Source organism: Manis javanica, chromosome 1, assembly GCF_040802235.1.
Source record: "Manis javanica isolate MJ-LG chromosome 1, MJ_LKY, whole genome shotgun sequence".
In the NCBI taxonomy this organism is placed as follows: Eukaryota; Metazoa; Chordata; class Mammalia; order Pholidota; family Manidae; genus Manis; species Manis javanica.
The window spans coordinates 183,786,178-183,801,907 of record NC_133156.1 but is presented as its reverse complement, the minus strand read 5'-3'; the positions used below and the strand labels follow the sequence as shown (position 1 = coordinate 183,801,907).

The 15,730-nt window shown below is 40.2% G+C and overlaps 1 long non-coding RNA gene across 7 annotated transcripts in view; it reads right to left on the bottom strand.

Annotated features, from left to right (window-relative positions):
- The window catches only part of LOC108390160 (uncharacterized), a 73,825-nt gene that overhangs the window by 53,156 nt on the left and 4,939 nt on the right, over positions 1-15,730 (bottom strand). For 6 of the 7 annotated variants that reach the window (XR_005055907.2, XR_005055904.2, XR_005055906.2 and 3 more), the window contains exon 4: positions 2,850-3,042. The exons of the other annotated variant lie outside the window; for it this stretch is intronic. This is a non-coding gene — a long non-coding RNA (uncharacterized lncRNA). The remainder of the gene's footprint in view (positions 1-2,849; positions 3,043-15,730) is intronic. 7 annotated transcript variants of the gene reach the window in all.

The window sequence follows — 15,730 nt, the reverse complement described above, 5'->3', positions numbered from 1 at the left end:
GCCTACCACGGCAATGAGAAAATGAGGTACCAGTACATAGAGACAGTTATCCATTGTCCCCACTGAATGACAGGTAACAGACTAAGGATCCTAGATCCTTAGGATCTAAGGGTTCAAATACCCTTCTTTCCCCTTTAGGGGTGGGGAGGATCAGCCGAATCTTCTAGTTTAGTTTATCATCTCCTACCAAGTCACTTGAGAAGCCAGCCCAACCAAAATGCAGATTCCTGGTTACCACTCCAAAGCTACCAAACCAGAATAGCTAGGAGTAGAGACTAGGAATCTGCATTTTAAGTAAGTATCCAGCTCCCCCACCATGCCCCCTGTAATTCTGATATATTAAAGCTTTAAAATCATAGCTCTATAAACAGAGCTAGTAGAGGAAAAGGCCCTCACTTGAAGTTGGCTGGCAATATCAAAATTAGGAGACTACATATAGTCAAGAGTCAAGCTAGGTATGGAGTAATCTAGAAAGGGGAGTCATAATGGATTATGAAATCTGAAGGCCCCAACAAAGAAAATAGGAGGCAGGACATCAAAGCATGGGGCCTAGAGAGCAGAGGATTTAAAGACAAGGAGCGCTCTTGAGGAAATCACTCGCAACACTCCTGATCTCTGGTTCTCTGAGGTTGATTTGCCCAGCAGAGCCCTAAGAGGGGCATGCAGATGCCTCGCACAGACCAAGAGACTGGGCCTTACACTCCCCAGTATGTTTACACAATCACTCCATCCAGCCTTCAAGAGAGAATATACCCCTCCTTAGTGAGTACTGTTTCTATCACCATGATCCCCCCAGCCTCAGCACCCACCACAATGCCGGCTACTCATCAGTCTGCAGAAGGGCTCCAGGCTATGAAGGAAACATACAGAGCACCTCGAAGGGCTAATGACTAGCACTACTCACCAAGACTCTCCACATAGCACGTCAGAGCCCCCTAACATTGCCACAAACTCAAGGACCATTTCACCGAAATGCCAAGCCCATGCTTACACATCTTCAGATCCTACCACTGATGCACATCCCGCCCATCTTCCACTGCCAACCGACGGAGTCCCACCCTATACTCTACACTCACACGTCCATCTCCAGAACTCAGAGGAATTCCACAGATTCGGGTTAGGCAGCAGCTGCTGAGGCCAGCTCCTATGTCTGCTTTGGTGGGGGGATGCAGTCACAGGAGCACTCGCCCTACCTGAAGGGAGCATCCTCACCTACCTGAAGGGTGTGCCAGAATTGTTGCCGGTGTCTATACAGGAAGCTTTTCCCAAAGATGGTGTAGCTGAGCTAACTAGTACATTTAAAGCAGGAAACGTAGGCTCTTGGGAACAGAAACTGAAGTGAGGTGGGGGGAGAGGTAAGGTAGGATATCTAGGGATTTGACTTTAATAAACAGCACATAAAATACAAAGTAGTAGGCAACCTAGTTCAAACCCTTGCATGTCAACTGATCCTTCTTATAATCTAAAAGCTGGTTCTACACTGAAGAGGTAAGAATGCCAAAAGATGATTTAAGTAATACCCATGATTATTTATGGCCTTAATCCTGACTGCTTGCCCTGCCCCTTCTTATACTCCACCCACTATCTTGATTCTCTAGATTTCTGACCTAATGATTCATCTTCCTATTTATCTTTGCCTCACCTTATCCCGAAGATCTTTTGCTTCCTTCCTTGCTTAGGATTCCACTCTACTCTCAGTTATTCTACCATCAGCCACTCAGAGTAAATAATCTACCTCCCAGATCCTTGAACTCAGCATCAATGCCCCGTCTGTAGGCAAGTCCCCTGCCAAGTTTAACCCTGATTTTATGTCTTAGAGAGAGACAAGCATATTAGATGGGTCACCTCAAGCATGTTAGATGGTTCATCTAGGCAAACACTGGAATCGCCAAAGATGGAATAAGGAGAATGACAATGAACTAGGATCAAATGTCTAGACCTCACCCTGACATTATAAGGCATACCTTTCTTAGCCCTCAGGTGATAACCCTAGTACTCCATCCCTCCTAACCACCACCCCTACCTCAAGGGATCCTTCCACCTCACCTCTGCCCAACAGAACTTAAAGTCTAGTAAAGTAGACAAATAATTACAATATGTAAGATAATTAAAGGCAATGCATACAGAGCTCTAAGATTAAGAAAGCTAATTAGGTGGTTACACCGAAGCTTAAACTTAAAGGATGAATAGGAGATACCTAGGCAGTAGCAGGAAAGATTTTTCAAGAAGTTTGACATTTGAGGAAGAGTGTTCTAAGCAGAAGGAACAGCATATGCAAAGGTCCTGCAGCAAGAAAGAACATCTGAAGAGATGGGATGAGCTGGGGTCGGGGACGGTGTAGGCCAGGGTACAAAGTTTCCTGAGGCAGATGATGCTGGGGAGACCAAGAAAAGCCTTACAATACATATGAAGCTGTTTTATCATTCACCTAACAAATATTCACTGAGTATCTACAACATGCCATGCATTGTCCTAGGCTAGAAATGCAACAGTGAATAAAACAGAAAATATCCCTGTTCTCAGAAAATTTACATTTGAATTTGAAATATGTGAATAAACCAAGAAAAATATGACATATTGAAAAGTGTTATGAAAAAGGGGGTGGGGAAGAAATGATGCTGCTGATAACAGCTAACATTCACAGAGAACTGAACAACCAACCATTCTAAGCATTTTATATGTTAATTAATTTAATCTTCATAAATATGCTTATAAATTAGGACACTAAGGTACAGGATATTGGCAGTGAAGAAGGAAAGAACGCAACTGGATTCAAGAAATACTAGGGAGGACAAGTCCTGGTGGCGGGTTGTCAGAAGAGGGGAGCGGTGGGGAGGGGAGGGACTTACAGTGACTACTCGGCTTGTGCCTGGCTACTACGTAGGTGGTGGTACTGTTTGTGACAGGACACTGGATCAGGAGCAAGTGGGAAGAGCAGGAGGCTGCATTTTGCCAAGTCCACAAACCATCCCAGTGGAGTTGTTTACATAAGCAGTCTGGAGAGAGATTTGAACGGCGTCCATTTGTAGATGGTAAATAAAGCTGTCAGAGAGGTTGAGATCACGTAGGGAGAGTGCAAGGAAAAGAAAAAAAAGGCTTAGGATCAGAATGCTGACATTTAAATGTCAGAATCATTTATAACAATAAAAAGGACAATACCTTAATGTCCCTCAATAGGAAAATAGCTAAATAAAACACAGTATGTCTATTCTATGAAATGTTACATATTAGGCAGAAAAAATGAAAAGTAATAGTACCAACATGGAATACTGTCAAGGCATAGTACTGAATCAAAAGAAAGAAATACCAGAATGATACATAAAATATGACCCCATTTGTGAAAATAAACACAAAAACCACAGTTTTTCTGGGTTCATGCATACATATGTAAACACAAAGAAAAATGTCTGGAAGGTACACTCCAAACCACTAACACATTACCTCTAGGGAATACAGAAATAATGGAAATGGAGTCTGTGTGATGGGGGAGCTGGAATTCAAAATATCTATGTTTTGATTTTTTTTGGGGGGGTTACTATGTTCTCTGTAAAATTTAAAAATTAAAGATCATTTTTTCAAAAAATAATGAGAATCTCTGCACATTCCTCTCAATTTTGCTGTTAATCTTAAAGTGTCCTAAAAAATAACTCTTAACCTTTTTTTTTTTGAATGGGCAGATGGGGGAGCCTACAAAAGTCATCCTTTGCTTCAATTACTGAATTTTCTCCATCCTTTCCACCCCCGACTGATCTTGATGTTCAGATATTCCAGGTTCCCATCAGCCCACAACTGAGATATTAACATTCAGCCCCCCAATTTCATGCTCTACCCTAAATCCTTGACCTGAGGCTCAACCTGGCCACCGATCTCCTAGCCTGGTCCAGAGCCCCAGAAGGTAAGATAACAAAGTTCTAAATGAAAATGGGAAAATGAATACAGATGCCAAGCTTCAAGAACAGAAATGAGGAGGCCTTGCTGGCCAGCAAAATTCTCAAGGTGGAGGAGGTATTTAAAGGTCTGGAAGCAGCTCTATAGTGCTGGGGGATGGGGCGGTCAGTCAGAATCAGGGGGAAGCAGTATGGGGTCAGGTGAAGAAAGAGCCAGTTTTACTTTTAAAGGTTCCAAGAGAAATGCCGTACAGTGGTTGAAACCAAGTTTACAGCAAAGGGAAGAGGATAAGCTCATTTTGTGGAGGGGCTGAGGGCAAGACATGTGGGTGGGTGTGCCTAGAGGTATTTAGAGGAGTCACTTCACTTCAGCGATTCCAGGAGACATGGTGTAAAAGCTGAGAAGCTGGAAAAGCAGAGAGGCCAGGGACTTGGCTCTTTTCTGGAAAGGAGGTTCTATAAATGAGAAAAGACTGAAACTTTTTCCTTCTTCAGTAAACCAAAGGCAGAGAGACCATGGCAGGTCTCTGGTGACTGTGCTCCTAACTTTCAACTTCCTGAGGATGAAAGACAACTTACTTGGTCTACATGTTTTCCTGGTTACCAGAGAAATGACACTAAGTAGGCCTTACCCAACAGCTGACTCACCGTCAAATTAGACTATCTCAGAGCCTGCTATACCTCGTGCCTCACGCAGTCACATACCAGACAGCTCCAGAAAGAAAACAACCTAGTGTGAGCTGTCAAAGTCTTCTTTGTACCTGACCTCACCCTCTGGAATAGGTTTCATTTCAAAACTGAAAGGCACCAAAGGGCTGGGGAAATCCAAAGATCAACAGAGTCAGGAACAGGTAGTTTCCAGCAAAAAAGGGTCCTAGGCTAGAACTCAAAATAGAAACCAGATCTCTGATAAGACAGTTTATGATGTCTGTCTCCAAGCTTTCAAACACTTAAATGCTTTCCAATATTTACAATAGGGCATGACCACGCTTACCCAACTCCTGACAATGAAGTATCTAATTTTCCAAATATTCAATCAACTTCCTGGCTTTAAGTTTTAGAGCTTTGGGGTAGTTCCAAAAAGTGGGATATTACAATAACTTGTGAATTTTGCAGTCCTCTAAATGGGCCACATTTTAACCATAATGAATTATACTACCTCTTCATTACCTCTTCCTTCTTCATCTCTGCATAAACACTTGGCAAAATTTTCCTGTCTCACTAAAAAATTTCCAAGTTGCTCTTGGTGGCCCTCTCACTAGAATGATGTTCACCACAGTGAAAGCCTAGTTCATCAAAAGTCATTTTATTTGCTTGAGGTCCATTTTTAACTAGTTGTGTGACCTTGGGCAAATCACTTAACTTTTTTGGGTTCAGTTTCCTCATCTGTAAAGGAGGTTGGAAACCGATAGAAGGAAAGCAACAAAACTTCCTTGAACTAAGAAAAGACTTAAGTTTTTAAGTAGAAAAGGTTCAAGTGACAAGCAGAGTTTTTTAAAAAGATATGAACCTAAGCATATCATGATAAAACCCTAACCATGAAGAAAAAATCTACAAACTTGCAAAAAGAAAAAACAGGTTATTACTTACAAAGGAAAATATCTAACTGGCATTGGACTTCTCATCTGTATCACTAGAAACTAAAGAAAGTAGAAAGCTGCATACAGATTGTATAGACTAGGATTACTATTTAAGAATCCTGGATTTTGCAAGTACCATCCATGACCCATTTCTAAGAAAAATTACTCAAAGACTTATCCTAGTCAAATTAATATTTAAAATTTTTGGAACAAAGCTAGGAAAGATAACGTATGCACAAGACAAGACATGTTTTCCCTTCCGCCAGAAAAACCTTTTAATGAGGTTTTAACAGATGACTTCTGATTACCTTTCCAAGTACAAACAGAAACTGGTACACAACCATCCCTGGCTGTCTGTGTTTGCGAGTTGTTCATCACCTAGTGGCCTAATGAAGTAAACGCAGTTTTGTCAAGAGCCTGCATCAACTTCCAGCCATTTTGTGAGCTCTAACAAGGGTGCAGAGGGCAGCAGCCTGGCGTCTTAGAGATTGCAAGAGAAGGAAACTACAAACCTCCAGACTCATATACAATGGTATAGATTCAGTTTACTAGCCATTCATTATCCAAGGATGTGAGAAGGGCTCACACCTTTGTGCCTAACTAATCACAAGAAGTGAAGTACAGATTTGCTACAAATGGTAAGAGAGATTACTTTTGTGCCCAATCTGAATTGAAAGCAAGTTTAGATGCTAAGACAAAACTGCAAACATGCCTTAAACATAGGAAGAGTGCCTTCAAATGTTCCCAAGACTGGCAATGTGGAAAATGGATTGTATTTCTCCTGGATGGCTCCAGGGTACAGGCCTGAAACTGATGACAAGTTGTATCAATTAGATTTCAATTCAAAACAAGAAATAATTTTCTACCAATGAGAGCTATTCAACAATATAATGGGATTCCTCAATAAGCAATGAGCTCCCCAGCAATGGAAGTATTCAAAAAGAACTTGGATAATAATCTGTCAAGGGAACAATAGCAAGCATTGAGCAGCACACTGGAGACAAGGAGACTGACTAAATTTCCTTAAATGGCCTTTCTGACCTAAGAATCTATCATCATTCTAAATAAAACAAAAACCAAACAAAACCACTAATTAATAACTAAGCAGTCTTTCCTCTGCCTTTTTTTCCTTTTTTTTCAAGTTCTGACCAAGCACTACAATTTAGTGGATTGGATACCACCTTCCACTTGAGTACATATAGACAAACTATTTTACTCTATTTGCCTCACTTTATTTGTAAAATCAGAGTAACAGTACTTTTCTCATTACTATAAAGATTAAATAATACTTTTTAAGTACTTAAAATCTAGCCGAACTTACAGGAAGTGTATAAAGCTAGTAGCTGGACAAGGGAAAGGTAGCCTGGTGGGGGGAGGGATGGAAAGTGAAACCTCAATGTACTGCTTGTTTTAGTTATCTGTACCCAACCCTCAACCAAAGCATTCCTGGCAGTTGCTGGCCAGAGGCTAGGTTCCCTAGGCAACCGGCCTCAAAAAGAGCCTGGATCTATCTTCTTCAGGAAGGAGGTTCATTCTCTGCCCTGAAATTTGGCATCTTCCCCTACACAAAGCAGGCTCCCTAAAACCTCACAAACACCACTGCTCCAAAATCAAGGAACTAAGCAGGTGTTACTCTCCTCACTTCACATGATCACAGAATGTCAGTTAGAAGGGAGACCACCTAGCGTATGAGTGAGGACAAGGCTGAGAAAAGTGAAGTCCTGGACATGGTAAGTTGGTGACGTGGTCCAGATAAGACCACAGGCCTCCTTATTCCTAGCCCAGTAGTCAAAATCATCTCTTTTTCATATGGGAAAAATAGGACTGACCCTACTAAGCCACCTGTCCCATGCTATGTTCTGTACAGGTTAAGAAAGGAACGGAAGCAGTAGAGGGTAGAGGTTAAGATAATGGACTCTAGAGCCAGAACGTGTATTCAAATCCCAGCTCTACCACCTAGTAATTGGGTGACTTAAGTTCAAGTTTCCTAAATTCTCTGTTTCTATAAAATAAGAGTGACTACCTGACAGAGTTATTTTAAGGATTAGATGAGATAATTCATGTAAAATGCATGGCATATAGAAGCACACCATGTATACACTGCTCTGCTTCTCATCATTACCAGTTGTATTAGAGAGAAAATCAACAGTAACAAAGAGAGATGGGACAAGCTCCTACTTCTGCTCCAAAGAGCACTGGGAAGGGCAGGTATATACAGACCCACTTCCTGGCCTCAGCTAGGTAACACCAAATCCCTCAGTGTAAGAAGATGTAACTAACCCATCACTTACTCATTTCTTTGGATCTAGGGGAAGAACCAAATCACAGAATAACCAGTTACATGCTATGGTGATAAGACACTTAAGGTCACAAATAAAGGTCAGGTAGGAGTGAACCCAAGTGTGACCTTTACATCTATGTTCATTGCAAGATGGACAAATGCAGTTCACATCCAGTCTCTTCCCCTCAACTCACGACAGTGGTGTAATCTAACAGTTAAGAACAAGAGCTCTGGAGTTTGACTGCTGGGTACGAATTCCTTCCATCATTTATTTGCTGTGTCACTTAGGCAAATTACCTTACCTCTCTCTAAGCCTTTGTTTCTCCATCTATTAAATGATGATAACAACTATGGTAACAGCTGACATTTGGTGAGCACTTTCTATGTGCCAAACACTATGGTAAACACTTTCTATCATAACCACCTTATAAGGCAGGTACTATTATTACCCTCATTTTATGGATAAAGAAAATGAGGCAACATCATACTAAACAGCGAGAAGCTGAAAGCTTTTCCTTTAAGATCAGGAACAAGATGATGCCCACTCTCCCCACTTCAATTCAACACAGTTCTGGAGGTCCTGGCTATGGCAATCAGACAATGCAAAGAAATAAAAGCCTCCAGATTGGCAAGGAAGAAGTTAAAAAGTCCCTGTTTGCAGATGACACGATTTTGTACATAAAAAACCCTAAAGAATCCACTCCAAAACTACTAGATCTAATATCTGAATTCAGCAAAGTTGCAGGATATAAAATTAATACACAGAAATCTGTTGCATTCCTGTACACTAACAATGAACTAGCAGAAAGAGAAATCAGGAAAACAATTCCATTCATAACTGTATCAAAAAGAATAAAATACCTAGGAAGAAACCTCACCAAGGAAGTGAAGGACCTATACTCTGAAAACTACAAGACATGGAAGAAATTAAAGAAGATACCAATAAATGGAAAAACATCCCGTGCCCATGGCTAGGAAGAATATTGTCAAAATGGCCATCCTGCCTAAAGCAATCTACAGATTCAATGTAATCCCTATCAAAATACCAAAAGCATTCTTCAACAAACTAGAGCAAATCGTTCTAAAATTCATATGGAACCATGAAAGACCCCAAATAGCCAAAGCAATCCTGAGGATGAAGAATAAAGCGGGGGTGATTATGCTCCCCGACTTCAAGCTCTATTTCAAAGCCACACTAATCAAGACAATATGGTACTGGCACAAGAACAGACCCATACACCAGTGGAATAGATGAGAGAGCCCTGATATAAACCCAACCATATATGGTCAATTAATATATGATAAAGGGGCCATGGATACACAATGATGGGGAAATGACAGCCTCTTCAACAGCTGGTGTTGACAAAACTGGACAGCGGCATGCAAGAGAATGAAACTGGATTATTGTCTAACTCCACACATGAAAGTAAACTCGAAATGGATCAAAGACCTGAATATAAGTCATGAAACCATAAAACTCTTAGAAAAAAACATAGGCAAAAATCTCTTGAATATAAACATGAGTAACTTTTTCCTGAACGCATCTCCTCGGGCAAGGAAAACAAAATAAAAAACAAACAACTGGGACATCAAGCTAAAAAGCTTCTGTACAGCAAAGGACACCATCAGTAGAACAAAAAGGCATCCTACAGTAAGGGAGAATATATTCATAAACGATGTATCCAATAAGGGTTTAACATCCAAAATATATAAAGAACTCACATGCCTCAACACCCAAAAAACAAAAAAAAAAATTAAAAAATGGGCAGAGGATCTCAAAAGACACTTCTCTAAAGAAATTCAGATGGCCAACAGGCACATGAAAAGATGCTCCACATCGCTAATCATCAGAGAAATGCAAATTAAAACTACAATGAGATATCACTTCACACCAGTTAGGATGGCCAACATCCAAAAGACAAACAACAACAAATGTTGGCGAGGATGTGGACAAAGGGGAAATCTCCTACACTGCTTGTGGGAATGTAAATTAGTTCAAGCATTGTGGAAAGCAGTATGGAGGTTCCTCGAAAGCCTAAAAATAACCCTGAAAACTACAAGACACTCTTAATTAAAGAGGACACTAATAAATGGAAATTCATCCCATGCTCTTGGGTGGGAAGAATTAATATTGTAAAAATGGCCATACTGCCTAAAGCAACCTACAGATTCAATGCAATCCCTACCAAAATACCAACAACATTCTTCAATGAACTGGAGCAAATAGTTCTAAAATTTATAAGGAACCACAAAAGACCCTGAAGAGCCAAAGCAATCCTGAGAAGGAAGAATAAAGCAGGGGGATATTGCTTCCCAACTTCAAACTCTACTGCAAAGCCACAGTAATCAAAACAATTTGGTATCAGCACAAAAACAGACCCATAGACCAGTGGATCAGAATAGAGAGTCCAGATATTAACCCAAGCATATATGGTCAATTAATATATGATAAAGGGGCAAGGTTGTGGAAAAAGGGGAACCCTCCTACACTGCTGGTGGGAATGTAAACTAGTTCAACCATTGTGGAAAGCAATATGGAGGTTCCTCAAAAAACTCAAAATAGAAATACCATTTATACCATTTGACCCAGGAATTCCACTCCTAGGAATTTACCCTAAGAATTCAGCAGCCAAGTTTGAAAAAGACATATGCACCCCTATGTTTATCGCATCACTATTTACAATAGCCAAGAAATGGAAGCAACCATCAGTAGGTGAATGGATAAAGAAAATGTGGTACATATACACAATGGAATATTATTCAGCCATAAGAAGAAAACAAATCCTACCATTTGCAACAACATGGATGGAGTTAGAGGGTATTATGCTCAGTGAAATAAGCCAGGCAGAGAAAGACAAGTATCAGATGGTTTCACTCATCTGTGGTGTATAAGAACAAAGAAAAAACAGAAGGAACAAAACAGCAGTAGACTCACAGAACCCAAGAATGAACTAACAGTTACCAAAGGGAAAGGGACTGGGGAGGATGGGTGGGAAGGGAGGGATGAGGGGAAATAAGGGGCATTATTAGCACACATAATGTAGGGGGTTGGCACAGGGAAAGCAGTATAACACAGAGAAGACAAGTAGTGATTCTATAGCATCTTACTTTACTGATGGACAGTGACTGTAATGGGGTATGTGGTGAGGACTTGATAATGGGGGGAGTCTAGTGACCATAATGTTGCTCATGTAATTGTACATTAATGATACAAAAAAAATTTTTTTAAGTAAAAATAGAAATACCATTTGACCCGGGAATTCCACTCCTAGGAATTTACCCTAAGAAAATAACTTCTCAGATTCAAAAAGATATATGCACCCCTATGTTTATCACATCACCATTTACAATAGCCAAGATATGGAAGCAACCTAAGTGTCCATCAGTAGATGAATGGATAAAGAAGAGGTGGTACATATACACAGTGGAATACTATTCAGCCATAAGAAAGAAACAAATCCTACCATTTGCAACAACATGGACAGAGCTAGAAGGTACTATGCTCAGTGAAATAAGTCAGGCAGAGAAAAACAAATACCAAATGATTTCCCTCATTTGTGGAGTGTAACAACTAATCAGAAGTGAAGGAACAAAATAGCAGCAGAGTCACAGACTCTAAGAAGGGTCTAGTGGTTACCAAAGGGGAGGGGGTGGGGGATGGCAGGTGCGGGGGAGGGAGAATGGGATTGTGGGGGTACCATGATGGGTGCACATGGTGTGTATGGGGTCACAGGAAGACAGTATAGGTCAGAGAAGACAAACAGGGACTCTGTGGGATCTTACTACACTGATGGGACAGTGACTATAATGGGGTATGGGGGGGTACTCAATAACAAGGGTGAATGTAATAACCACACTGTTTTCCTTGTGAAACCTTCATAAGAGTATATATCAATGATACCTTAATAAAAAAAGAAAATGAAGCACAGTTTTCTTATTCAAGGTCACATGGTCAGTTATTGGGAAAGCTGAGATATCAGTGCAGGAGGTCTAACCCCCAAATCTATGCTCCTTACTCCTACACTGCTCTGGTTCTGTAACACCAGCTTCATATGGTTGTTATTTTGTTAAAATCAGACAATCCACATAAAATGCTTAATGCAGACCCCCAAGGTCAGCCATTACCATTATGCTGTTATCATCATCAATCCCGCTGAGTCCCTCTCAAATACTATCTACCTACTGAGTTGCAATTTCACCTAAAGGGAAATGATTTTCCTATATAGATACCAGTTCATGGGGCAGCTGGGGTGGAGTCATAGTATTTCATTGCCCTCATGTAACATAGTGTGAAGTGTAGTGAAACAAGGAAATATATTCTACAAACCTGCTACTCTGCAAAATCCAATATATTGCTTTGTTTTTAAAAATAAAATCTTCACTAGCCTCATTAAAATAGAAACATATGATTAAGTTTTTTTTTTTACATAAAGCAGAGATACACAGTATTTACTTAAAAAAAAAAAAAAAAAGAAAGAAATTGTCCTCTACTGCCTTCGTCTTTCTACTCCACTGTTCTCAAAACCAGTATATTACTTAGGCATTTAATCCTCAAGAGCAGAAAAGACTGCTGTCATTATCATTACCTCTATTGACAGGAGCAGAAACTGAGGTTCAGAGAGGTCCAAGACCAAAAATCTATAAGCAGATGGCCAGGATTTCTGGAAAAGAACTTTCAGATAAGAAGGAAGGAAGACAGTGAACAACTTCATGTATCTTGAGGAGAAAGTGGCTATGATAGAAAGTTTCTAGAAGGTACCTAAATAGAAACAAGACTGATAACAGGATTTTTAAGAAACTCTTGCTCTAACAAGGCAAGACCAAACAGAAACTGTAACCCAAAAAGCCAATAATACAGTGAGCTGTCATCAATTCTGCTCTCCCAGAAACAGTGCAAATTACTGATAAGCCTGACAAAGCAGGACTTGAGATCTGAAGATATCCATAACCTCCAGCACCAGTCCTTACCTCCCCATTTCCAAAATCGTGTATCACTTTATCCTACTAGAGAGAACAGCACTGTTCAAGTCAAAATAAGCATTTTTTAGACCAAGCAACTTGAGGGCAGGAATAATGTCTTATTAGATTCTTCCCTCATTATCTGGCACACAACTTTCTACATATGCAAAATATTTTTTGTTTAAAACGTGAATAAATATATTCATTCAATTCCTATGTGCTAGGCACTGTTCTAGGAAGTGGTGATATATCAATGAGCAAAACAAAGTCCTAGCCTTCATATTTAAATTTATATTTGAGTGGCAGGTAACAAATAATAAGCAAAAAGTAATAATAGAGAGTCCCTAGAACATTACCTGGCATATAGTAGACAACACTCAATAAATACCTGACTTACGAATGAATGACTAAATAGTACGTCAATACTAAGTTCCGTGGAGAAAAACAAGCAGGGGAGAGGAATTGAGAAGGCAGAGGGCAGGATTGCATATGGCTTTAAATTTCAAGGATACCCAAGGAATGCTTCACAGATTAGGAGACAATTGCAGAGAACCCTGAGGCAAGTAAGGCAGAAAGCCATATTGCTATCTGGAAGTACTCCAGGCAGAGAAAGCAACAAAGGTCCCAAGGCTTGGCCTGGTAGAGCAACAGCAAGGAGACCCATGTGGCTAGAGCACAAGGGGAAAGTGGTAGAAGTGAGGTCAGAACAGCTGGGAGAGAGTAACACTGAAGATCCGGCCTGTACACCAGTGCTAAAAACTTCAATTTTTAGTCTGCATGCGACTCACTGCCTGGGCAGGAGTGGTGTAATATGATACACACTGAACAGGGTCATTCTGGTCACTGGTAAGATTAAACCAAGGTGACCAAGAGCAGAAGGAGGAAGACCATTTAGAAGGCTATTCCAATAGTAACAGGGGAGGTGGTGGGAAGTGTTCACATCCTTGATACATTTTAAGGTAGCGCTCACTGGACTTGCTGGTGGATTAGATTAGCAGAGTTAAGAAAAAGAACAGAATCAAGGAAGTCCTCCATACATGCAACACAACTAAACTAAGATGAGGAAGAACTATCAGAAATGTAGGTTTTAAAAGAAGCTCTGGAGTTAACTGTTTGAATATGTTAAGTTCAAGAAGCTATTAGATACCCAAGCAGAGATATCCCATAGGCAGCTGGATATGACTCTTGAATTCAGGGAAAGATATTCAAAATAATAACATACTTGAGAACTGTCAGGGTATTTAAAATCTTGAAAGAGAACACCCAGGAAATGAATGTAGACAGAGAAGACATGCAAGGATCGATCTGAGGACTCCACTATTGAAGGCTGAGGAGATAAGGAGGAATCAGCTAAAAAGCAGGAGGGGGTTGAGAAGGTGGGTCCAGTGAGATAGAAGGAGAACCAATAGCCTTGTAGAAGAAACCAAGTGAAACTAACGTGCAAGGAGGGCAGCATCAAATGCTACTGAGAGGTCAAGAAGACAACTCAGAAATGACCTCCAAATCTATGTGATGTTTTCTAAGGACGTTCTTTACTCCACGCACCTCACTCTTTTTCTTTTAATTCAGGTAAAATTCCAGTATTGCCCAATGAATACACATAAGGTTTCTGTGTCCAAAAAAAGATAAGCACCATAATCAATGTTCTTAAGCTGGACACAACAGATTTTACACGCAAATAATGGTGAACAAAGGCTTTGTCTGGGTGAAGTAACTGTCTCTCTGAAACCAAGTCCCCAACTAAATCTTGCTTGTGCTCAGTAGGTGGGATCAGAGAAAAGAGCTATTTAAATGTATTTCTTTTGTGTCGCCATAAAACAGCAATTATTCTTGAGCTCCTTTCCCTCTTCCCTAAATCAAATACCCTAACCAGCTAAACAAAAACCCTAAATTTCCTTTAAAAACGAACCAGAACACAATCAATCCAAAAGTTGGGAAAGGGTTGTGCTGTACATCACACCTTCTTTCACTGCACAAAGGGTTAACAATTATTTGCTCACTCAAAAGCTGTGCTTTGTTTACATTTTATCCTTAAAATCTCTAAGACAGGAAGTATGATTTCTGGTGTCTTCATCTGAAAAGAGAATTATTGCTACAAAATAAGACTTTTAACTTTCTGTGCTCTAGGCAAGAATAGTCAAATCTCAATAGTCTACTCTTTGGAGGCAGTAAACAATAATCAACAAAAACTGGATCACGCAAACATCCTTCATACCTTCCTGAAATGGCTACACACCCTCTGAATGGACTGCATTCTTTCTGCCTTTGGGCCTTTGCTCCCCAGCCTGAAATACCCTTCCCTACTTTGCAGTTTGCCAACTTAGGACTCTGACTGAATGTCAGCTTCTCCTGACAGCCTTCCTGGATCCCCTCCAAGGGTGAATCAAGGACCTTCCTCCAAGCTCACAACACCCCCTACTTACTCATATTTAATAATACTTTAACACACCGTACTGTGGCTCTGTTTATTGTCCATCTCCCTCTCCTGACCATAAACATCTTGAGGACAAGGACAGGATCTCATTCATTGATTTCTATATCCTTACTGTCTGAGACATATCAAGCAATCAATAAATAATTGTTGAATGAACAAATAAGATGAAATTTAACCTGGAATAACTAACGTAATTTTTGCAGCACATTTTCATTGATAAACCAATTGAACTGAAGCTAATAAGAAAATTGGTATCTAATCACATCCTCAGCAGATAGCAGAAACAAAGAAATTTTCCCCACCTGCTATTGGAAATAGAGGATAAAAGACATGCTGCTCAAGATCAACTCAGGAGGAGTTATCATACCCGCTATTCTTCCTCAGTACAAGACAAAAGCCTATGCTTCTACCCCACAGTACTGTTCTCTTCATGTCCCTTCCAATGATCCTGTACTTTCTTCTCTTTGCTCTATTCTTTTCTCTTTCCTTTTCTTAACCTTTTTTCCTTTTTCACTTTCTATACTTGCCATTTGCATTCTGTTATCATTGTCCCTTTTAACTTTCTCTGCACTCTATTCTCATGCCGTCT